At 47.0% G+C, this 25,350-nt stretch overlaps 1 pseudogene across 1 annotated transcript in view; it reads right to left on the reverse strand.

Annotated features, from left to right (window-relative positions):
• The window catches only part of LOC308578190 (protein CIMAP1C-like), a 46,631-nt pseudogene that overhangs the window by 14,114 nt on the left and 7,167 nt on the right, over positions 1–25,350 (reverse strand). The window contains exons 2-4 of the transcript in view: positions 17,070–17,130; positions 9,905–10,015; positions 9,171–9,284 (exon numbers count right to left, since the gene is read on the reverse strand). The product of the transcript in view is annotated as a protein CIMAP1C-like (transcript). The remainder of the gene's footprint in view (positions 1–9,170; positions 9,285–9,904; positions 10,016–17,069; positions 17,131–25,350) is intronic.

The raw sequence follows: 25,350 nt of genomic DNA on the forward strand, positions 1-25,350 counted from the left end.
GAATATCCCGGTGCCAAGGGACAAATTGATGATATCCCCCAGGGGGGGCCGCACCTCGTCTGGACACGCTCTAATCAGCCATGACGGGCACGGGTCAAGAGGACAGGTGGTGGGCTTTCCAGCTTGGAGGAATCTGTCCACATCGGCTGGAGATATCCGGTCAAAGTGGTCCAATACTGGACCCGAGGACAGTCGAGGGGCCTCCAGTTCCTTTATTGTATCCAAATTGGCAGGGAGGTCATGGCGGAGCAACAGGACCTTCTCCGCAAAAAAGCTCGCAAATGCCTCACAGCTGTGTGTCAGATTGTTATTTAAATTTGGCTGTCCTTCAAGGGATGTTAAAGACCGAATTATACTAAATAATTGCGCCGGGCGAGAGCTAGCGGATGCAATGCAAGCCGAGAAGTAAGACTTCTTAGCGGCCTTCACTGCCATCTCATAGGTTTTCATAAAAACCCTATAAGATGTTCTTGAGGCTCCGTCACGGGCACCCCGCCATACTCGCTCTAGCCGTCTGAGGTCCCGCTTCATTTTCCGAAGCTCCTCGGTAAACCAGGGAGCCCGGTTTCTGCGGGGTCGTAGAGGGCGCTTAGGTGCAATCTCATCAATGGCTGCCAGGAGCTGGGTATTCCAGCCCTCAACAAGCTCAGTCAATGAGTCGCCAGGGGGAGAAAGGTCCCGCAAGGCTTGACGGAATCTATCAGGGTCCATCAGCCTCTGCGGGCGAGCCCAAATCGGCTCGCCACCTAAGCAGGGTGGGGGTGGAACATCAATCCTGGCTTTCAGAGCATAGTGATCAGACCATGGCACCTTCATCGAAGGAGACATGATCACATCTATACCGGCGCCAAAGATCAAATCCAGCGTGTGGCCTGCTTGATGTGTGGGGCCCGAAACAAACTGGGAGAGCCCTAGTGTCGCCATGGAAGACACCAGGTCCAGAGCCTGTGAGGAGGGAGTGGCATCAGCGTGGAAGTTGAAGTCTCCCAATACCAATAGGTTAGGGAACTCCAAGGCCCAGCCGGCCACCGCCTCCAACAGGCCTGACAGGGTGGCTGCTGGTACGCTAGGTGGCCGGTACACCAGCCAGACAGCCAAGCTCTCCTCGGAGCCCCACACTAGGCCAACACATTCAATGCCGGGGATCAATGGCGATGGTAGAGCCCTGAAAGAACAATCTTCCCGGATTAATACTGCCACCCCTCCCCCCCGGCCCACAGTCCGTGACTGGTGGAGGACGGAGAAACCCGGGGGCGCCATCTCTCGTAAGGTAACAGTTACCCCTTCGTGCACCCAGGTCTCCATCACACAAGCCAGGTCAACCCCCTGCGAGGTAAAGAAATCTCGCAGGGTAGCGGTTTTGTTGCCTATAGACCTGGCATTGCACAACACCAGTGAAGGAGGTGAGTAATCCTTGCTCACCCTACCCTCGTCCCTCGAGATGGGGCGCAGATTGGAAGGGGTACGAGCATATCCGTATCTCAATCCCCTTCGCCTATAACATCTGCCCCCACCTCCATACCTCCCTCGCCCCTCCACGGTAGCAATCCCAAGCCTCATACTAACCTCCATTTACAAATTAGAAAACAAAACAACCAAAACAATTATGCCCAAACAAAACCAATCCCCACCCCACTCGATGTCCAACCCCAAAAACAAAACAAGACGGAACAAACAAAAATACATAGATAAAAACCACCATTCACGGTGGTACAACAAAGTAAACAATAAAAACACCTTTAAAACACCTTAAAATATATATAAACATCTTCAACATTTGCTGCAGCAGCACCAGTGTCCTTAAAGCTATTACGGGGGTGAGCCTGGGCCCCGCCCCCTAGGCCGGATGGAGTGAGCCTGAGGAGGGAGAGGCCTTCTCCGACACTCCGATGCAGCAGCAGGGATGTCCCAGACCCCAATGAGGCCTCTTAACGCTGTGGCGAAGGTGAGCCTGGGCCCCGCCCCCTAGGCCGGATGGGAATGAGCCTGAGGAGGGAGTGTAGCACCCTGCTTGTGGTTAACGCTTAGCTGGAATGAAATATTCAACGCAGCAATAGAGAAATTAAAATAATAATTTATTTGTCAGACAAATAAATGAGAGGCACAGTGGTATATGGCTACCAAGCTCTGGCCTGGTCTCCTGTCATTATGGCCAGCACTTATATTCCCTCAGTCCAGCCCCCTTGCTCCTCCTTTGGCTGCCTCTGTCCAATCAGCCTGGTTGAATTTCCTATTGGCTGATTGCTATAACCAATCCTAAAAGATACACCCATTTCCTATTGCCTTTTATGGGATACAAAAAGCTATATATTCTTCTATCTATAAATGACAAATAAGTAGTCATATATCTTACATTTGTCTCAACAAGGAACCTTAATTACCAGCTCACCTCTTGCCCTCCTTGCCCTATGGCCCTCCAAAACAGATGGTTAATAGTTTTAAATTTTTATCTTAGACAGATGTCAGGGATCTTGGGTTCACATTCTCATGCATCATCAATGAAATATCTCCTTTTTGGAGGTCTTTAAACAAAGGCCTGACAACCATATATCAGGAGTGCTTGATGGCGTCTCCTGTCTGGCAGGGGGCTGGGTTCATCTGCCCCTCTGGTCTCCTACAGCAATATGACTCTATGAAATAAGAATTTAACATTTCTTTCTTTCTAGATCCTTTGCATAATTATATTTAAGCCAGTATATTTCATACATTACCATAGATAGCTTTTTAGAAGAATAAACCTTCTCAAAGGAAAGGATGGACCAGTTTACAGCCTCAAAATAAAAGCCTCTTCTTCTATTTACACTTCCCTTCTCAGCCAGTTGTTTTCTTTTCCATTTACTCTTGGCCTTTAACCTTAAGAAGATATGGCTCAAGTTTAAGGCACATGGTTTTATTTTACTGTTTACCAACTATTAATTATGTAGGGTCAGTGTAGCCTTGGTCTCAGCCTGTAATTCCCTTTTTACGACTTTGAGAATTGTTTTCTGCTATAAATCAGGGGGGCCCCTTGTCCAGGAGGATAAACATCTTGCCAAAGTACTTCTGCCTGGCATAAAACATTTGAAAATCTTTAAGCTCATTTTAAAATACAGACCCTAATCAAACTATAAGCCTTGATAAAAATGCAGGCTATGATTAGATACCTCAGGAGAGGCCTTCTCCGACACTCCGATGCAGCAGCAGCGATGTCCCAGACCCCAATGAGGCCTCTTAAAGCTGTGGCGAAGGTGAGCCTGGGCCCCGCCCCCTAGGCCGGATGGAGTGAGCCTGAGGAGGGAGAGGCCTTCTCCGACACTCCGATGCAGCAGCAGCGATGTCCCAGACCCCAATGAGGCCTCTTAAAGCTGTGGCGAAGGTGAGCCTGGGCCCCGCCCCCTAGGTCGGATGGAGTGAGCCTGAGGAGGGAGAGGCCTTCTCCGACACTCCGATGCAGCAGCAGCGATGTCCCAGACCCCAATGAGGCCTCTTAAAGCTGTGGCGAAGGTGAGCCTGGGCCCGCCCCCTAGGCCGGATGGAGTGAGCCTGAGGAGGGAGAGGCCTTCTCCGACACTCCGATGCAGCAGCAGCGATGTCCCAGGCCTCAATGAGGCCTCTTAAAGCTGTGGCGAAGGTGAGCCTGGGTCCCGCCCCCTAGGCCAGATGGAGTGAGCCTGAGGAGGGAGAGGCCTTCTCCGACACTCCGATGCAGCAGCAGCGATGTCCCAGACCCCAATGAGGCCTCTTAAAGCTGTGGCGAAGGTGAGCCTGGGCCCCGCCCCCTAGGCCGGATGGAGTGAGCCTGAGGAGGGAGAGGCCTTCTCCGACACTCACGATGCAGCAGCAGCGATGTCCCAGGCCTCAATGAGGCCTCTTAAGGCTGTGGCGAAGGTGAGCCTGGGCCCCGCCCCCTAGGCCGGATGGAGTGAGCCTGAGGAGGGAGAGGCCTTCTCCGACACTCCGATGCAGCAGCAGCGATGTCCCAGGCCTCAATGAGGCCTCTTAAGGCTGTGGCGAAGGTGAGCCTGGGCCCTGCCCCCTAGGCCGGATGGAGTGAGCCTGAGGAGGGAGAGGCCTTCTCCGACACTCACAATGCAGCAGCAGCGATGTCCCAGGCCCCAATGAGGCCTCTTAAAGCTGTGGCGAAGGTGAGCCTGGGCCCCGCCCCCTAGGCCGGATGGAGTGAGCCTGAGGAGTGAGAGGCCTTCTCCAACACTCACGATGCAGCAGCAGCGATGTCCCAGACCCCAATGAGGCCTCTTAAGGCTGTGGCGAAGGTGAGCCTTGGCCCCGCCCCCTAGGCCGGATGGAGTGAGCCTGAGGAGGGAGAGGCCTTCTCCGACACTCACGATGCAGCAGCAGCGATGTCCCAGGCCTCAATGAGGCCTCTTAAAGCTGTGGCGAAGGTGAGCCTGGGCCCCGCCCCCTAGGCCGGATGGAATGAGCCTGAGGAGGGAGAGGCCTTCTCCGACACTCCGATGCAGCAGCAGCAATGTCCCAGGCCTCAATGAGGCCTCTTAAAGCTGTGGCGAAGGTGAGCCTGGGCCCCGCCCCCTAGGCCGGATGGAGTGAGCCTGAGGAGGGAGAGGCCTTCTCCAGCACTCACGATGCAGCAGCAGGGATGTCCCAGACCCCAATGAGGCCTCTTAAAGCTGTGGCGAAGGTGAGCCTGGGCCCCGCCCCCTAGGCCGGATGGAATGAGCCTGAGGAGGGAGAGGCCTTCTCCGACACTCACGATGCAGCAGCGTAAGTCCGATTAAGGCTGTTAATAATCATGAAGCAGAATATCTCTTCCTGTAGAGGGAAATTGCATTCCGCCATCTGCTGGCGTAAGAATTTCATCTCTGTCAGATGCGCTTGTACATCTCCATCTGGCACTAGCCTTAGATTGGTCAGCTTTTCAAAATGCAGCAACGCTGAAGAACCAGCATCTCTTTGATGTATTCTACGCAGCTGTCAGAGCCGCTTCCAGGTCCCAGCTCACAGAGGACCACGCTAGCCGGCAGTATTGTACAAACTTCTTTATTGAGCTACAGTTTCCATTTTCAAGCCGCAGCGCGCAGCTCTACGTCTTAGAAGCTAGACCGGCGAAGCTCCGTCTGAGTCTCCGCCTCCTGTACACCAACTTAATACTCTAGCCTTACTCCACCTCTTCCGTCTTTCCTTTCTCCTCTGGGTCCCTCTACCCCCTGTGGTCTCTTCCTTCCTGGACTCTTCTGACGCTGACCCCCCCGACTCTTCTCCCTCCTTGCGGCGGGCTTCCTGTGCATTTGAACTTGGCGCGCGCGCGCAGCCTTCAACCTTCCTCTTGACCGTTTCCTCGCTCCCCGATGGAGGTGTGACCAATCCTAACTCCTGCCCTCCCGCTTGCGGCGAGCCGCCAGATCCCGATACCTGGGACCCCTCCCCCCCTACTGCGCTCTGGTGGGGAAGCTGGTCCCGATTTCCAACTGCTGCTCTCTGAGTCCCCTCTGGTCCCTTCTACCAGGGGTGTCCCCCTAGGCGCCCCCCTTGCTCTGACCACTGGCGCCCCTTTCTGTGAATCTTCCGATTCACTGGAAAGACTCAGAGATCTCGGGCCGCTGTCATCGCTCATATTACCTCCGGATTCCTCCCCCTCGCTCTCTGTTCCCTCCCTTTCCTGTGCCTCTGCTCCTGAACCCCTGACAGCAGCGTTTGCCAAATCTCACGCGCGCATTGCAAATTCTGAATATGCACGAGTTGATCATCTGAGATACACAGAATTATGGCCGTCCTGGCTCTCACATTCTGTGAATTCCAACCTGGCGTTGGTGCAGCAGGGATGGGGTTTTCAATCACCCCAAAAATCCTCTGATTCTGAAGCAGGGCTTTCATCTTTACAGACCATGAGGAATAATTGTCATTAGTCAGTGGAGGTGGGTAAGGTAAGCCTCCTCCCTTCTTGGCATCCATTTTGAATCCAAGCCTCAGCTCTCACTCTCGAGCCTGTAAAATTCCAAGAGTCTATTGGCTGTTTACTGCCTCACTTGGCAGTTAAACACAGGCTGTTTTGAAAGTCCTTTCAAGAGCAGTGAGATATTAGACAAAACAAACGCTGTTTACCAGCCTCTCACAGTCCCAGCCCCTCTTCCGTTGTTGGCCGGTAACTTTCCACTTTACTGACGTTTCGTTGCTTAGCAACTGGACATTCCAGGCTTATCAAGACTCAGGTATGCAAAATATGTGGCTCTCTTTCAGTGCTGGTTTCATCCAAAAGCAGACACTCAGTGAACCGAAGAATGTCTCAATTCGCGTTCACTCTCACAGCCATAAAATTAGCATACCTTAGGGGTTCCGTTGCTCAGCAAAAACACCTCCTCCGGTGCTTCCATCCGCACGCTACCATATCTTCCTTATCTCCTTGCAGAGGATGAAGTACGCTCCATCAACCTCTCTTGTTGCTTTCATGGATCAAAACCATCCTCTGCTACCAGATGTTGGGAATCAAGCCTTTATTAGGAGAAACTGGCAACTCTCTAGGCACCCGGCTTGATCTCCTGATGACCTCCCTGTCTGCATTCCCCAGCAGGATACAGGCTAGGTCGTGATAGGCGATCCTTCTCAGCGTGAGAAGAACACCCCCCCTCTTTCCTGCCCCCCCCCCGGCAGGGGAAAGAGATAGACAGAAACATATTTACATGCCTTTATTTCTGTCTTTGCAGCGTTACAGAAAAACACGACTGCTCTCTTCAAACTCCAACAGCCGAGAGACAAACTCCACCTGTACTTCCTGTACAGCTCATATTACACTCTCAGCTAATTCCGGCGCCCTCTGCACTGTGAATTGACTGTCCCTCTGTTTCCCATGGAACAGTCCCAACATTCCCATTATGTTTTGCTTTCACGCTACCAGCTCGCGGCCGCATTGCTTCTATATTGTAACAGATACATCATATCCTACAGGAGCACAGGAGGAGGCAGGAATGATGGATGTAAAATCTGACAGGTGAGAAACATTGAGGCTTAAAGAGAAGGAGCAATCTGCCATGCAGGGTTTGTTTGTTTTTTAAGTTGCTGTTTTACTTGCTAATGTTAGGAGTAAAAAAAACCCACTTATTGATCTATTAGTAGATCCCAAGCTTCCATTGATGTTTCTCAAACGAAAGGGAAAAGCATTCCCCATGTATTTGCTACACTACTCTGCTCCTCCTTGTAGATGACAAGCCTTGCATATTCTCTCTCTCTTTCTCTCTCTAAATTTGAGAATTCTATTTGTTCTTAAGCTGAATCATTTGTAAACTGTTGTGATTTTGAGGATGTTGGAGGAAGAGGCACTATCCTCCTTGCCTTGACTGAAAATCCCCCCCACTTTTAAAAATCATGGCATTGTCCTCCAATCTCCTCTTCTAGCAGCCTTTCCAACTAAGTTCATCACCTGTGGAGTTAAGAGTGCACTGCTATTAATCTCTTCCATGACATCTTCCCTTGCAATTCACTGTCATTTACTGTTAATTCCATAGGTACCCTCCAGACTACTTCCTAGATTATGACTCTAAAGCAACATGACCCTCTTGTTTTCCCTTATGCTGTTTTTGGTGGCTCTCCTTTCTGTCCGTTCATCAGCCACATGCTCAACATCTTATGGTCCCTTGGCATCAGGAAGATGAGACTTCCAGCGTGATTGACCAGAATGCTGCAACATGATTGCTGGCAGGAGTGAGACCTTGTCAGCATATAACACCTGTGCTCAAAGATCTGCACTGGCTGCTGATTTGCTACCAGGCCAGGTTCAAGGTGTTACTATTGATATATATAGCACATGGAAGAACCCTTTGCCTAGAGGACTGCCCTCTGTAAAGTAGGACACTTAGACACCCTAATGGTAAAAAGTGTTTTTCAACCCAGTTGACTTGGTGGAACACCAATCAGGAAAACTATATTTCCCCCAGTTCCTTGAATGCCCCTTTATCCAGAGCAGCCCCACTCGGTCAAGGCCAATAGCTGGAAAGCAATAGGGATCACACACACACATGGAATGAATGGAGGGATGGATGGGCGTCACAGACACTTTTAAACTACACTTTGATATCACCCCAGACAATCTCCCACATCAAACAGCCCACTTAGGTAAGGTCTCTGTACATAGCTGGTTTTCCTGTCTGGTTCTTGAAAACCCCCTACTCAGAAATATTTTTTTTTATCAAAGAGTGAATAAACTTTTACAGCCTATGGACAACACTCCCATGCAGTCAACCTTCCAGGGCCTGCAAACCAGTGGGGCTGGGACAAACAGTGAGTGTGGCTGATAAAAAAAGAGGGTGAGGCCACCTGTCTCTTTTTCATATGCTTCTCTCTGTAGTGCCAGATCTAGGGCAGTGCAGGCTGTTCCCCTGCTCAGGGTGCTGAGCCAAGGGGGCATAAAATAATAATAATAGTAATAATAATATTGGTAGTAGCAATAATAATAGTAATAATAATAGTAATAATTAATACTTATATTCATGTGGGTACCTACTGAGAAACCCCATTAAAAAGCAACTGTACCAAAAGGAATTACTGTGGAAATAAAATATATTGGGGGAAGTGCCAAATTTTGTCCTCACTTAGAAAACTGTATTACCAAAGTCTACCCCTGCTCTCTGTCATTCATACACAAATCCACATGCATGCAGGTAAAAGGTAAATGTAAGGTAAAGGACCTTACATACATAGTCAAAGGCGTCTATGCGGTGTGGCGCTCATCTCACTTCAGGCTGAAGGAGCAGACAGCTTTCTGGGTCATGTGGCCAGCATTCTGGTGCACCGGGACACTGTGATAGAAGCCAGAGTGCATGGAAACGCCGTTTACCTCCCCCCTGGAGCAGTACCTATTTATCCACTTGCACAGGTATGCTTTCAAGCTGCGAGATTGGCAGAAGCTGGAACAGAGCAACAGGAGCTCACCCTGTCTCAGGGATTCGAACCACCAACCTTCTGCTCAGCAAGCCCAAGAGACTCAGTGGTTTAAGACCACAGCTCCACACATAATGCTCCCACACATCCATTTTCATGCATAACACACCTGCTCATTCACTCACACTCATTCTTTTTCATTCCCTCTCTTTCATGTTCAGGGATTGACCAACAAGCCTTCTTTGCACAAGGTGAGAAAGAAACATTTTCATCACAAAATTGCACAGATGCCACTCCAGCCCCATCTTGACCATCATAGTATCTCTCATCTTTCAACTTACATGCCCGCTTTCTCTCTTGCACCATGCGGAATGAAACTGGTCTCCATATCCCTAGACGGGAAATGCTTGGGTCCACATAGTAGCAGGGCCCAGGACTCTCCGTGATCGAGATCACTTGCAAAGGAAAGAAGAATTGTCTGCATGAGGCATGGTGTGGATTCTGAGCTATTTAGCTTGGTTGCAATGACTGACTTCCTATCCGATATCAATTAAAGGCACCCACTAGCTAGATAGCAGTGAATATGTTAAGCTCCGCCCCCCTGCACCTCCATTCCTGTTATCCTTCAACATGGCTTAAGTGTAGATCATCCTCTTCCCACTAAGGTCCACAGCTGTACAACTGAGAACCCTGATTTTTGTGCAACCATAATAATCAGCAGTATAAGACCCTCCAGCCCTTGCTGGACTACAACTCCTATCATTCTTGACCATGCTGACTGGGGCTGATGGGAGTTGTAGTCAAGAAACAACTACATTAGCCCCCTACATGCAGTGCCATTGATCCAGTTGGAATGGAAACTTTGGAAAGCCACCCAGCTCTTGATCATGGATCACCCAGGTCCCATCAACTGTGGCCCCGATAATTAGAGAGTCCCAAAGACACAGGTTGTCAATCTCTGTTCAAATGTTTTGCCAGCAAATTTAACAGTTGTTTAGCCAGCTTCACCCTGTGGGTCAGTTAATGCTGTTGGGAAAACCCAAATAACACAGAACCTAACTTGTCAGCATCTTACATCTTTCACTGGATTTCACACGCATTGTGTAGGCTGGCTCAGCATACTTGGTGAAGTCATGGTCCTTAATGCCAGTGAGAGGCTACCTACCATACTTCCCAGGTCCTGGCCCTGCAAGAGAACCACAAGGGGGGGAGGAATAAAATAATGGGAAGACAACCCGGAACCATTAGCATTTGCAGATTATGAGCTGCCACACTGGGTAAAAGGGCAAAATGGAATAATATATTGTGTTGAATAATATATTGAATAATATATTGGGTTTTGGAGCTACAGCTCTCTAGGTGTTGTTGTTGTTGTTGTTTAGTAGTTTAGTCGTGTCCGACTCTTCGTGACCCCATGGACCAGAGCATGCTGGGCACTCCTGTCTTCCACTGCCTCCCGCAGTTTGATCAGACTCATGTTTGTAGCTTCGAGAACACTGTCCAACCATCTCATCCTCCGTCGTCCCCTTCTCCTTGTGCCCTCCATCTTTCCCAACATCAGGGTCTTTTCCAGGGAGTCTTCTCATGAGGTGGCCAAAGTATTGGAGCCTCAGCTTCACAATCTGTCCTTCCAGTGAGCACTCAGGGCTAATTTCCTTAAGAATGGATGTGTTTGATCTCCAGGTGTTGCTGCACTGCAACTCCCATCATCTCTGACCACTGAACCAGACTGGCTGGGGCTGATGGAAGTCCCACAACATACTTTTCTTCTCCCTCTGGTAAAATCTCGCTAGCCTTGGGCCAGGATATTTGCATTGCAATAGGAAGTGAGCATTACAAGGCACCTGAATTCTTCTGTGGCTCGGACTATAATTCAAGCCAGAGAAGATTTCCCATTTTACTCAACCACCTATGCTCTGCCTGTACTTTCCCAACCCCCTTCCTTCATCCCCTTTAAACAAGCGTTACCCTGGTAGGACAACAGCAGTGGTGACATACCAGCCACAGGAAAAGGAAAACAAAAGAAAAAAAATATTATTAGCCTGACTCCCTCCTTTGGCAATCTTCACAGAACTCTAGCCCAATGGTTGCCATCAATTTGATTTGAATAAATTTTATAATGAAATGATTTTAGAATGTTGTATTATTTTATTGTTGTTAGCTGCCCTGAGCCCAGCTTCGGCTGGGGAGGGCGGGATATAAATAAAATTTATTATTTATTATTATTTATTAACAAGGAAATATGCACTGTCTCGCATGCTAGCAGTACTCTTGGAAGAAAGTTCTGATGGTGACTGAGAAATGTAGATCAGTTTCCTTCTTTGGTTTCCACAAGAACAAAAAAGGAACCCTGATGGGAGGCGGCGTCAAGATGGCGATGAGGTAAGACGCATTTGCCGGAGTTCATCTCGAATCCTCTTTAAAATCTGTGTTGTGGCTCCCAGCCTTGCAAGTTTTTGCTGAAGATTGTATCAGGGTGTTGGAGCCCATGCCAGGAGTTCACATTGTTGATAACTGTAAAGCCTGCATCGTAAATCAGCTTTAATGAGCAGATAATTGTATTCTCCGGCAGCCTTGGAAGCAGCCTTCGACTTACTGGCTCTCCGCCAGCTCACATTCAGTTGTTGTTTTTATTTCTACCACTTTTTACTACCTTTCTACCACTTTTTACTACCTTTTAAGCACCGCTATTTTAAAAGACTTATAACGATGGGCCAAGGCAAACGCCTAAGGGATTGTGACGAGGCTCTGCCCTCCCCAAGAGCCAAACAATTAAAAACCGACCCCCCCGTGCCTGGCAAACGGAGTGACCCCATTGAATTCTGCTATAGGGTGAAAACTCAGAACCGTTTCTACCCTCTAACGTCTCCAGAAACAATGTCAACACCAGAGGAATTATTTTTACCTCAGATTAAATCTGCGGACGGCAAGCTTGGAGGAAGTGGGTGTGTCCCACTGAGGGTGGTGCAGGACGCCGGAGCTGAGGACTGCGCAAGACAAGAACAACATGAACATCTCCATCTTGTGGTCAGAACCCTTAATTGCATATTCAAGAAGATTGATGTGCTATCCTCCCAGCTATGTAACCTCGAACAGAAAATTGATAACTCCTGGTCAAAGTTTAAACCAACTGTAGACACAGGGGAATTGAAGTGCCAGAGGTCCATACCTTCAACCAAAAAAAGAAGTGTGATCCCTAAATATAAACCAAATCCTGCACTGAAACACCAAGCGTTGTCCCTACAACCTAAGAAAATCTGCCTAAACATCGGGGCAGGGTCACCAAGGTGGCTTACTCTGAGTGGGGTTAAAAAGCATCTAAGCAATCTCCTAAACATAGAAATCTCACAATGTGATCTCATTGCAGTATTACCCTTGAACCAGCACCTCAGGCAACAGAAAGTGATGCTTGCGTTTTACTCTCCAAGGATCCCTTCAGCTATCATCAGGCAGAAATCACTCTTGGCTAGGTATGATATCATCCCAACAAGAGTTTTTATGGATAGCATGATCCACCCCCTTCTACTTGCCGGTCACGGCACGGAGCGGACTCTGTCGGAGAGGTCGGGAGTACCTCAGGACATCGAGCCTCCTCTCCCGGAGGATATCCACCCGCACCGAAACTGGATTTACCCTACGCCCCCACGAGCTCTAAAGAAACCCACTGGCGCAAGTAATTCTCTGACCCCGCCGGAGGAAAGAGAGCTTTTAGCCACCTTTGGCGACCTTCCAACGAGAGAATAACAAGAAATAATTGATAGACTAGAAGTACTTAATCATCAGCTCATACATGTCCAGAAGAACGGAAAAGTTCTGCCCACTTTTCAGGACTACCCTGCCAGCTTTTCGGAGTCGTGTTTTAAGGAAGCAGGAAGTCTTCCTCACCTTAGTCCTGCTCCTAAACCCATGTCTCCCCCATTTGTGGGCAAAACCCACCGACGCCTGGCAGACCCAGGTCTTGCCCCACAAGTTGGCCTCTCACCTCAACTCTTGATAAATTTTGACTCGCCCTCCAAGAGTCCCCCGCTGAGGAGTGTATCTCAGAGTTCCTTCCACCAAAACAATTCCTTACCATCTAATCCATCAATGCCGGAACTGGAGTCCTCTTATTCCCCTGAGCGGCATAGACCCGACATACAAACGGTACCAGTACGCCAAGCATCCCCTGTACCTTCACCAGCATCAGGTCATGGGAGTGCTCCACCTACATCAAAAAATGGCCCGGATTTGATTGAAGACCCGGCCGGACATATAAATCAAATGGTTTCATTGGCGACCTTCAGCCCTCGCGGTGGGGCAGTCTCAGCAAATCCTGTGGAGTTTCCCACTGAAGTGTCCACCCTTGGGTTACCCAGCGGGAGACCCGTTTTGTCGCCTCAGTCAGAATACTTCACTACCAACTTCAAGACTAGGTACCTTCAGCAGGTGCCTGCCGTGCAAAGTAAAATAACTGACTTTTTTGCGGGGTCTGCCCTGCCTCCAAAGGACTCACATCTCTCCCTGAAATGACAGCGAATTGGGCACAACAGGAACTCCCCCCTATCAGTCCTCAGCTGGAACATTGCGGGCTGGAGGGGGAAAAAACTTGACCCAGAATTCCTGGAGTATATTAACCTGTTTCATATCATCTTGCTCCAAGAATCGTGGGAAGTAGAGAAAATTTCCCTAAATGGCTTTGAGCTTCTAGAACTCCCTGCCTGCCCCTCCCTGAAAGGAGGCCGCCCTAAAGGGGGCCTAATAATAGGCATCTCCCTCAACCTACATTCTAAACTTACTCTAGTACAGGCCTTGCCTCCTTACGCCCTTACTGGACTGATTGCGGGGGAAAAGATCTCACTTCTAGTTACAAATGCTTACTTGCCACCTGGGGGCTCTTCCTCCGAACTGGGCTCTAAATGGGGCTCGCTAGAAGAGCATTTGCTCTCATGCTATGTTAAGTTTCCTAACACCCCGGCCATAATAGGTGGCGATTTTAATGCCCGCACAGCAGCAAATTGGGACTCGCTAACCAAAGCCAAATGGTGGGTTACCCCAAACCTTGATAATTATGAGCTGGAACATATCATGAGGAGAACTTCTAAAGACCAACGAGTTAACGAGGCTGGAGTACTCCTCTATCAAATGGCCATCCGTTTAAATCTGGTCCCCCTAAATGGAACATGCCTCCCTGATATTCCAGGGGATTTCACTCATCTGAGCGTTAAATCAAACAGCATTCTCGATTACCTGCTGGTTTCCAGTGATATACTTAAGTGTATCTCCACCTTTAAGATCGAGAATGTACAATCTAGTGACCATCTTCCCCTTGTAGCCAAGCTCTCCCTGAACTGTCAGTCAGAGGCCCATAGACATGCGACCCAGATGGTAACCAACGAATCTCTCCAAGTAAGAGGAATCAAATGGTCGGAGACCCAGGCTCAAAGGTATCAGGAATTCTTTCAAAAAGAAATCCTCGGGCCCCATTCCAACATAGACTCTGCCTCAGACGAGTATAGCATAGTGTTGAAACGCTTCCACCACCATACGACTGATCTTACGTCCTTCTTCAGGCTACCACCCAAAATATTAAATCGAAACGAGTATACTTACGGTGCCCCCTGGTATAATTCTCAGTGTAAACAAGCAAGACAGCGCCTCCGTGCTATATATAATGTGTACAAGACCTCCGATGCATCTACTCTGCCAGCTAGTTATGCACAAGCCAAGCAAGTTTACAAACGCACGCAGAAAACTGCCAAACGCGAGTGGCAACACAATCGCTGGCACGCCTTGATTACTGCTTCAAAACCACATAGATCCAGGGAATTCTGGTCTTTGATTAACAGAAGGGCGAGGAAATTCCCAAGGGCAGTCATCCCAGCACCGACATGGGAATTGTTCCTGAAGAAATGTTTCTCACAGGCAGATGCTCCCTCCGACCATCTGATGCATCTGTTTTCCCACCTACCTATTTGGCCTCCCACCGATCCGGACGAAATAGCCAAGCTAATAGCCCAGCTGAAACCGGGCAAAGCCCCAGGGCCCGACCTGATCCCTGCTGAAGCCATCAAACTACACCAAAAATGGTGGGCTGACATCTTGGCCAAAACCTTCGACGCAATCAACGCTTCTGGTCTCATCCCCAAAATATGGAAGGAGGCCATTATAGTACCAATTCATAAAAAAGGTTCTCCAATGGAGCCGGAAAACTACCGTAACATCAGCCTCCTTTCGATCATAGGGAAAATTTATGCCAGCTTTTTGCTGACTAAACTATTGCGATGGGCAGACGAGACTAATCAGATTGGTCACGAACAAGCAGGGTTCAGAATTAAACGTTCAACAACTGATCATGCGATAGTTCTTTACCATCTGGCACGGAAGTACTCGTCCCCCCCCCCCCCGGGGCTACCTTTGTGCTGCCTTCTTAGATCTAAAGGCAGCCTTTGACAGTGTTCCTAGAAATATTCTTTGGGAGAAACTTGCAAAACAGGGCATTGATAGAAGACTCTTATGGCTTATAAGCCAGCTCCACGAAGGTACCCTTGCCAGAGTGAGACTTACTCCTGCGGGCGACCTCACAAATTCGATTCCAATAAACAAGGGAGTGCGCCAAGGATGTATATTAGCTCCCTGCCTATTCAACCTATTCATCAGCGACATGCGAGCACCCCTAGTCAACTCATCTCCAAGTACACACGCGCCTAGACTAGCGGATTACCGCTGTCCACTCCTTTTATACGCGGACGACGCGGTAATTCTATCTTATACACGTGTTGGACTAACCAGAGCTCTGAAGATCTTTGCCACGTACTGTCAACTCAACCAATTAACCATCAACCATGCTAAATCTAAGATTCTTATTTTCGCCAGAAGTCGGAGATTATACAAATGGAAGCTTGGTGGAGCAAAAATAGAGCAAGTCCTAAAATTTCAATACCTAGGAGTTATTTTTCAACACAATTTGGGGTAGAAAGCACAAATTCAACACCTACTCAACAAGGCCAAAACTCTGTCATATGCGCTCCTCCGATTTTTCTTTTCGGATGGAGCTTTGCATGTTCCCTCGGCCCTAAAGGTGTTCAAGGCAAAAGTGGTTCCCGTGCTTGCTTATGCTGCCCCGCTCTGGGCCGTGATGACAGATCTTGCTCCTCTTGAGACTTTGCAAAACCAATTCCTACATCGGCTCCTAATGCTCCCCCTGTGCGTAAGCAACGCAGCCATCCGATTAGAATTGAAGATCGCATCCTTAGAAACTTGCCTGTGGAAGCAAGTCTTCAATTATTGGTTATCATTGTGGCACAGATTACCAGACCATTACCTTGTCCAATGCCTATGGCGAGATGAATTCTCCAGCCTTTGGACTAGTAGAATTCATGCCAAACTCCTGAGTTATGGAATCTCTCCCCTAGATTCCCTAAAACTAGATCAAATCAATGCTCAAAGACTGATCCGCCAAAGACTGGACGACATCGATTTACAGCGAAATTATACGCTGGGGGGAGGTGTTTGTTCGCCCCAGAACATTGGTATCACTTTAACTTACTGCGTTCCATCATACCTCTCCTCCCTTTCGTCTGTTGCCCATAGGCTGGCCTTCACCAAGGCGAGGTTTAACGTTTTCCCCTCTAATGTCCTGAGACATAGATTCTCAAAGGGCCAAGCCTCCGCCATGTGCGAATGTGATAAGGAGACGCCGGAGTCGCTTCAGCACATTATGTTCACTTGCCCCTTGTTCAATGTGCCACGGGCAAATTTGTTGGGATTAATCATACAGAAGCTAGAGGGTACCCCACCAAAATTCCACCTTGCCCAAATCTTGCAGGATAAGGACATCCATACGACACTGAAAGTGGCTAGGTTCCTGGTCGCTGTCCTTACCCAAAAGCGCTGCCAAGGAGCACTACAAGTTAATTAAGGTGCAGCATGTCATTCCTTCCTTCCATTCCATACTACAGTATTTTATTGTTATAGTGGTGTTTTAGCGGCTGTTTTTTCCCACGTGCAAAAACTGTTATTTATGTCTTGTTTTTATCTGTATGGGCCTACGGCCGCAATAAAATTTCTTTGAAATTTCTTTGAACCCTGATGGATCAAGCCAGCCAGCCACCGAGTCCAGCATCCTGTTCTCACAGGGGCTAACCAGATGCCAGAGGGTCTTTCAACAATGCTGTTGAACACATCCAGACTGGCAAAGATATAGGTACCTCTGTATTCCTGATCTCCTTCTCTCTCTTGCCCCATCTATTCCCACAGCTCACCTTTATACTTGGCACTGATGGACGCATACTGCTTCTTGATGGCCGGCACTCTGGCTGGATGCTTAGAGATACCAGAAAGACAACTAACAGGCTGAGCTGCACCTTTGGCTCTGGAAGTCGGCATTGGAGTGTGCCCACTGCAGTGGGGAGTCGTATGTGTCACCAGTGCTCTGGGGAATGAAAGTAAATGAATGAATGCAAGTCCAACCTGCAATAAAATGTTGCACCATGGAGTGTTGCAGCTCAGGGTTCCAGCTACTCCGTTCTACCCCACCCCAAACAGTATTCAATTTCCACTAAGTATGCTAAGTTCACATTGGGCTATTTGGGGAGGGGGGAGTGTTCTCCTCTGAGGGATCCTATCCTATCCTATCCTATCCTATCCTATCCTATCCTATCCTATCTTCAAACCTTGCCGTTTTCTCCAGGCTTGCTGAGCCCTCCGTCTTGCACAGATGGTGCTGTTTTGGCCACATAAGGACCATAAGTGCTAAAAGAATGGAGATTGCTGCTTGTTTATGTGATTTAACGGCATGTACCTAGGCCAGGGTAGCCAACATCCCAAGAACTTGTTGGACTCCAACTCCCATCAGCCCCAGTCACCATGGGATGATGGGAGTTTTAGTCCAACAACAGACAGAGAAGAGCCCCTTTGCAGCCCCTGCACTGTAAGGGCTAAGGGAATGAGGGTGAATCCAGAGGTCTGTGTGCCTTTGTTTATTTAAACCAGGAATGGGAGGCTCAGCCCAGGAGCCACATGCCACCAACCAGACCTCTCTCTCTCTGACCATTAGCACTCTCTCCAGGTCACAAGCCTCCCTGCCCCTGCTTTGTGCCCTCTTCAAGTGCTTTTGCCTGGCTGGAATGTGAGATCAAAGCCTCTTGCTTTCCTGAATGAAGATGGGGGCAGGGGTAGGTATAGAAACTTGGAGGGTATGTGGAGCTGGATTATAGCCTAATGCACAAAGAGTCCCTCCTGTTGCTCCACCCAGTTTTTGTATCTAACCCCATTCAACACTGGTACATGGCCCTCAGATGGTTATCAAATATGGCCCTTGCACTAAAAAAAAAAGCTTATCGACCCCTGATTTTACTGCCCCCCCCAGCCTGCCTTTCAACAACAAGGTCCCCAAGGCAGCTCAGAACAATTTAAAATGAACAACATGGAATGAAATTGCAACCATAAAATATAATTGCAAGCAGCTCAAGCAACAGTACCACGATCCCAAACAGCAGAAGGAAAACAATAGAAATGCTTAATAGCAAAATAGCCATGTAGAAAACACACCAAAAGAAACATGCAAGGGGAACCAGCAGGCAGGAGTTGGGGAAATAGTTTCATGTGTGTTGATAGCATTAAGCAAAGCCCCAATAAACAGTGCTTAGTTTAACTATGGAACTCCCTCCCACAGGAGGCAGTGCTGACCACCAACATGGATGGCTTTTAAAGAGGACTGGATAAATTCACAGAGGAGGATAAAGCTATCAATGACAACTAGTCAGGACAACAGTGGAATTTGCTGCCAAGGAGTGTGGTGGAGTCTCCTTCTTTGGAGGTCTTTAAGCAGAGGCTTGACAACCATATGTCAGGAGTGCTCTGATGGTGTTTCCTGCTTGGCAGGGGGTTGGACTCGATGGCCCTTGTGGTCTCTTCCAACTCTATGATTCTATGATTCTATGATTCTATGACTACGTCCTGCTTCTGAATACCAGCTGCTGGAAACATGGGAGGAGAGTGCTTGGATCCTGCTTGCAGGTTTCCCACAGGCATCTGGTTGGTCACTGTGAGAACAGAATGCTGAACTAGATGCCCTTTGGCCAGATCCAACAGATTCTTATGTTCTTACGTTCTTATTTGTTCGCAGCAAAGCACACTCACCATTGATGTGTGGAATTTGCTGCCACAAGACTTGTTGAACCTAGGATAACTCAGTTGGTGCAGCATGGGACTCTTAATCTCAGGGTCATGGGTTCGAGCACCATGTTGGGTAAAAGATTCTTGCATGGCAGGGGGTTGGACTAGATGACACTCATGGGCCTTCCCAACTCTACAGTTCTGTGATTCAATGATGGACGAAAGGCTAGATAGGGATCTCCATCCTTTTCAGTAACATGCATTTGGGGACCCATTTCTTCATCATTGACCATATATTTGCATGGTGGAAGTATTGGTGGAAGTCCTGACCCACCAGCTGAAGACCTAGATGGCATTGAAGGGGGAGTATTTATTTAGCTAGTTGTTTTCTTACATTTATATCCTGCTTATTTTTGGCATGAGTAAGCTGTCGCCTGCCCTTTTCCAGGTACCAAAATACTGATTCCAGACATTCCAAGCATAAGTCTGACCCTTCCCCCCGGAGAACCACAACTGTGTCCACCCTAATCCCAGAGCCCTTCAGGACAGAGGAGCAGAATGAAGGGAGCACCACCTCCAGAGCATGAGACCAGGCCTGATCCCTCACCCTGAGCACTTTGGAGGGGGTGGGGAATAAAACTTAAATACAGGGCACAAAAACAATGCCTTTTGTCATCTCCTTGTAGTGGCATGGTCTGTGGGGCAGCATTTGGAGAATACAAACAATTTCTTCTGTGTCTTTCTAATTCTCTGGAGTTTCTAAGAGAGGTGGCAACTGGCCTTTGCATTGCTATGCTCCCTAACCCTAATCATGCTAATACACAGCAAACAAAGGTCTTAGGATTTCAGTTACCAATCAAAGTAGCAATTGGTTGTGTCAGTCACCCATACCGCTGATGCTGCTTCTCTGGATGGAATGGAAATCTGGATGTAGATTTCAATAAGGAGTGGGGATGTTACTCAGCTTTCCAATTCCTCCTCTACCCCCTCCTTTTTGGAACATAAACAATGCCTCATGTCGCAATTCGCTCCCAGGTTGCCCAGGCGATGCTGATGCAAGTGTGGAACCAGACTTGTTTATTTCCATATTACCATGGTTCTGGCAGAATACTCTCTCCCTCCCTCCCTCCCTCCCTCCCTCTCTCTCTCTCTCTCTCTCTCTTTGTGTGCTGCTAATACAAGTCCTCCTTCCTTGCAAGTTACCAGCCCGGGGGGGGGGGGGGAGAGCCACAAGCCCAAAATACCACATTTTGTTTCATAAGACCCATGGGCATAGCTAAGGGGGGGGGGACAGAGGGCAGCTGCTCCCTATCAAATAAAACAATAGAAATACTTAACTGACCAATCATGTCATTTCTGCCCCGCTAACAAAAGTCCTCGCTATGCCCATGCTAAGACCATGTTCCCCATTCCTTTGCCTTCATATGATATAGTATTCATTGATTTTTTTGGTTCCATTTTTTCGTTTTATTTGCAGCATTTGTATTCTAACCTTTCCCCATTCCCAGGAGCTCAGAGAGGGGTGTTTGCACAGGCTGCCTGGGCAACAATGACCACATCCCAGTTAAAATGAAACAAAAAGTCCAGAAAGCATAAAAAAATGAACCTCAAAGCAAAAGAGAATGTTTCTCAATATGAACAGAGGGATGGAGAGGAAATTCAGTTCCCTTAACATGAAACTGACCCAATTCACCCTTCCTTAAACAAGAGGCACACTGAAACGCAGCTTTCTTTTGAAATTTGCACTTCTTGGAATTTTGCCACATGGTTCTCCAACAAAAAACAATGTGGACATACTGTCAGGGAACTGACATCGGAGCAGAGGGGAGAGGCGAGGCTCCCGGACTCTGCAGGAGAGGGGACAAGTAAGGGAAGAGAGAGAACGTCATCTGGGGAAGGAAGTCCAGGTGACACCAGGAAGAAGGAAGAGGCAGAGAGCAGCTCGGACGTGAGGCTCCGAGACTCTTCCAGTGAAGTCAGTGAGGAGGGTGGAGGACCACCACTCGGCACGCCCACTCTGCGCAGAAGGCTTCCGCGCAGAGAGGCGAGGCGAAGGTTGTCTGTTAAGGAATTCTTTTTTTAAAAAAAATAAAATATTTATTGCAATTTTTAAAATAACGAACAAACCACCAAACATATAAAATACCATCACCATACAGACAGAAAAAGTCAAAGCAAAGTTAAGAAATAAACAAAGAATAAAAGAAGAATACATATAAAACACAGTTGTTCATAAGTCATATTTTCATAATCTTTGGACTTCCTCGCATCACCCTTCCCTGCGTTCTCAGTCACATAGTTATAGACAGCAATTTATTACCTTATTTCAATTCTTATTTTGTAAATCTCGGATATTATGTCCCAACTTTTAAATAACTTTATCGTAAATTAAACTGCTTGATTTAAACATAATATTGCTTCAAATTTCATCATTTCCTTAAACCTCACTTATTCTCATATATTTTACAACAAAGTTTCTACTGCCGTGTTACTTTCAATCGTGCATTCTCCTAACATTCATACAGTTTGTAGTGTTTTTGTAAATAGTCTTTAAATTTTTTCCAATCCTCTTCCACCGTCTCTTCTCCCAGGTCTCGGATTCTGCCAGTCATTTCAGCCAGTTCCATGTAGTCTATCAGTTGCGTCTGCCATTCTTCCAGTGTGGGTAAATCTTGGGTCTTCCGGTGCTTTGCAATGAGTATTCTTGCTGCTGTTGTTGCATACATAAAAAAGGTTCTATCTTTCTTTAACACCCCTTGGCCGACAATGCCCAAAAGGAAGGCCTCTGGTTTCTTAAGGAAGGTATACTTAAATACCTTTTTTAACTCATTATAGATCATTTCCCAGAAAGCCTTTACTTCCGGTCGGCGCCAGCGTTAATGGCGGTCCTCTTTCCGAGCTCCGGAGGAGGACTGCTCCACGAGTTCGGGTCTGACCCGCTACGGCAAGTGGGGGACCCCTAAAATCACAGGCGCGGATGCCTGTGAACAAGGAGACTCGGTGGGCACCAGAAGCGCCCCCCTTTACTGCCTTTTTAAAGGCTCCGGAACGGCATCGGGAGAGCGCGGTGCTGAGAGTCGCTACCCAGCCCGCAGAGTGAAGCCGCGTCGCCATTGACGGAGAGCGCCGATTCCTTCCTGCAAATTGAATTCGGATTGAATGACTATCGGGAACTTTTAAATTTAAATTGGAAATTTGGCCGGAAACGGGGGAGGTTAAAATCAAGGAAGTCTGCCTTCCCCCGACTGCATGACAGATGAAGCAACGAAAAACAAAGAGCTGCATCTGAAGGGAAATAACAATAGGACTATTTAAGCCTGGCATTTGGATATAAATCTCCTCTCTAGCAGGCAGGGGCAGAGGGGAGGGAAAGTAACCTCATTAACCTGCATGATTTTTGAAAGAGAAAAACTTTCCGCTGCCTCAATCCCCTGAGACGGACTGTCAAAATAAGATACCAGGACAGTGAAAAGATTTTAGAAACTTGTTACAAGGCTACATAGTTGAGGACTTAACTGATACAAAGTTTTGGGGTTTTGCTGCTACAATACACCAGACTGGACTGTGTTGACAGAGAAACTACATAGAAAAAGTGTTGCAGCATTTATATTGAAGTTTCCTGGTTTCTTTGTTCTATATTCTTTGTTTCCTTCACTTGGACATTATGTTTTGCCCCCTCTAGAGGGCTGAGAAGTAACAGTTGCAGAATAACAGATTAAGACAGTGGGATTTTCCATTTGGAAATTGTTCCTGTGAGAACGTCCTTGGGACATGAGTGGCCCAGCAGAGGAGATAACTACGAGAGCTAAAGCAAAACAGCAGCAACAGCAACAGAAGAAAAGAGGCTCAATATCAAGTTTAACACCGACAGGTGCAGCTGGGCAGGAAAAAGTGACGGTTGTCTCCATGGAGTCAATGACACAGGCGTTACTCAAGATAAATCAATCCCTGGAAGCTTTGACACAGCAGAGTACAGAAAATTCACAAAAACTAACAGAATTAACAGCAAGGCTGGATTTGAATACGAAAAGTGTGATATCCAACACAGAATCTATAAATAAACTGATTGAAGAAAACTCGGCAACACGTAAAATCGCAGAGGATGCCAGAAAGATTGCTGAGGAGACACAGGAAAAATTAGAACCGTTTTCTAAAAAAGTGTATGAACATGATGCGGCCTTGTCTTTGATGGAATTACAGAGAAAGGAGAGAAATTTGAAATTAAGACTAATTCCTGAAAGTGAAGGAGACAGCCTTGTGGAGTTCCTTACACAAGAGTTTTCTGACTTTTGGCAGGAAGAATTGGAGGAAGAAGAATTTAAGATAATAACAGCATTTAGACTGGGCAGGAGACAAAACAGAAAGACTCTGGGGGATTGCCTGATTACTTTCAGATCCAAGGAAGAAAGAGACAAAATACTGAAACTACATTACCAAAAGGCCTTGGAAATTGGAAATTCTCATATACAGATTTTTAAGGACATCCCTAAATATATTTTGGAGGTGAGAACCTTCTATAAAGATCTGGTCTACCTGCTGAAAAAGAACAACATACTCTTCAGGTGGGAGTTTCCACAAGGACTGTCCTTTAACTACAAGGGAAAGAAGGTGAAAATAAAAACAATTCAAGACAAAGAGAAATTCTTGGAGAGAAACCACGAGGATCTGCAGAAGGGAACGGTAGACCCAATCTCAGAGCAAAAAAGAGTAGTGGACATTCTGAATCTATCATTTGGGCTTAAACCACCACCATCAGAGGAAGAGCAACAACTTGGAGCGGTAGGAGGAGTAAGTGACAAATAACAAGATGGCCCTGCAATTCCTTAGTTGGAATTGTAATGGGCTGAACATGCCCACGAAAAGACGCCAAGTTTTTCATATTTTGAAAAGAGAACAATTGGATTTGATCTGTTTACAAGAAACCCATGTGACCAGGGTACACAGAAAACTACTTATAAATAAAAGATTAGGACAAGAATTCATCTCATCGGACAAAGTTAAGAAAAGAGGAGTAGTGATTTATGCAAAAGAGAAATTGGCCCCAAAAATGATGTTTAAAGATGAACAAGGAAGATACCTGGCAGTGGAAATACAAGTACAAGGAGAAAAATTGTTAATAGTTGGAATCTATGCACCAAATGAAGGGAAGGCGGAATTCTTCAAGAAGTTGCATGAAACTCTGATGGATTATTTGGACTATAACGTAGTAATTATGGGAGATATGAATGGTGTGGTTTCTACAAATATGGACAAGGCACAAAGACTGACAATCTCCAAGGAAGGGAGACTTCCGAAGACCTTCTTTGAAATGACTGAAAATATGGAGTTAATAGGTATTTGGAGAACAAGGAACCCTCTCGAGAGAGAGAGGGAACTTTTTTCTCTCAAGCAATGATGACCTGGACCAGAATCGACCAAATTTGGATTACTAGTGGGATGGCTCCAAAGATTAAAAAAATAGAAATCTGCCCAAAGACTTGCTCCGACCATAACGCCGTGAAGATGGAGATGAAACTTACAACAACTGGTCAATTCAGATGGAGGATGAATGACACCCTGTTTCGAGACGAGGAGATCCACAGAAAGGCCCAAAAAACCTTAAAGGACTATTTTGAAATAAATTTAAAGGCCGATGTAGAAAAAAGAGTGATCTGGGACGCAAGCAAAGCTGTGATGCGAGGATTTTTGATTCAACAAAATTCAATAAAAAAGAGAAAGCAAAATGAGAAGAAGGAAAAGATTTTGGAAAAGATAAAAGAAGGAGAGAAAAGATTAAGATCAAAACCAAAGTCCCAGGAGATTTTGAGAGAGATCAAGCTATATCAAACACAATATATGGAATTGATGAATCAAGAGATTGAGTGGAAGATAAAGCAAATGAGACAAAAGACATTTGAATCGGCAGATAAATGTGGTAAACTTCTCGCCTGGCAATTGAAGAAGAGACAGAAACTAAATACAGTTACAAATCTAGAAGTGGATGGAAAGAATATATCCAAACCCAACGAGATTAGAAATTGTTTCCTGAGTTATTTTAAAAAGTTATATTCACAAGGATCACAGAATGAAGAGGACATAGATGAATTCCTTAAAAAATATGGATTACAAAAAATCTCTCATCAAAGTAAGGTGGATCTAAATCAGAGAATAACAGAACAAGAGATAGAGGGTGCCATTCAGAACATGCAATTGGGCAAATCTCCAGGACCAGATGGACTGACTTCCAGATACTACAAAGCTTTGAAGGAGTGGTTGGTGCAACCGCTAAAGGAAGTCTGTAATGAGATTTTAGAGGGGAAAAGGGCGCCAGAATCGTGGAAAGAAGCGTATATTACACTCATACCAAAGACAGAGACTGAAAAGACTCAACTTAAGAACTACCGCCCAATATCATTACTTAATGTGGATTACAAAATTTTTGCAGAC

Source organism: Podarcis bocagei (assembly GCF_964188305.1).
Source record: "Podarcis bocagei genome assembly, chromosome: W".
Classification (NCBI taxonomy): domain Eukaryota; kingdom Metazoa; phylum Chordata; class Lepidosauria; order Squamata; family Lacertidae; genus Podarcis; species Podarcis bocagei.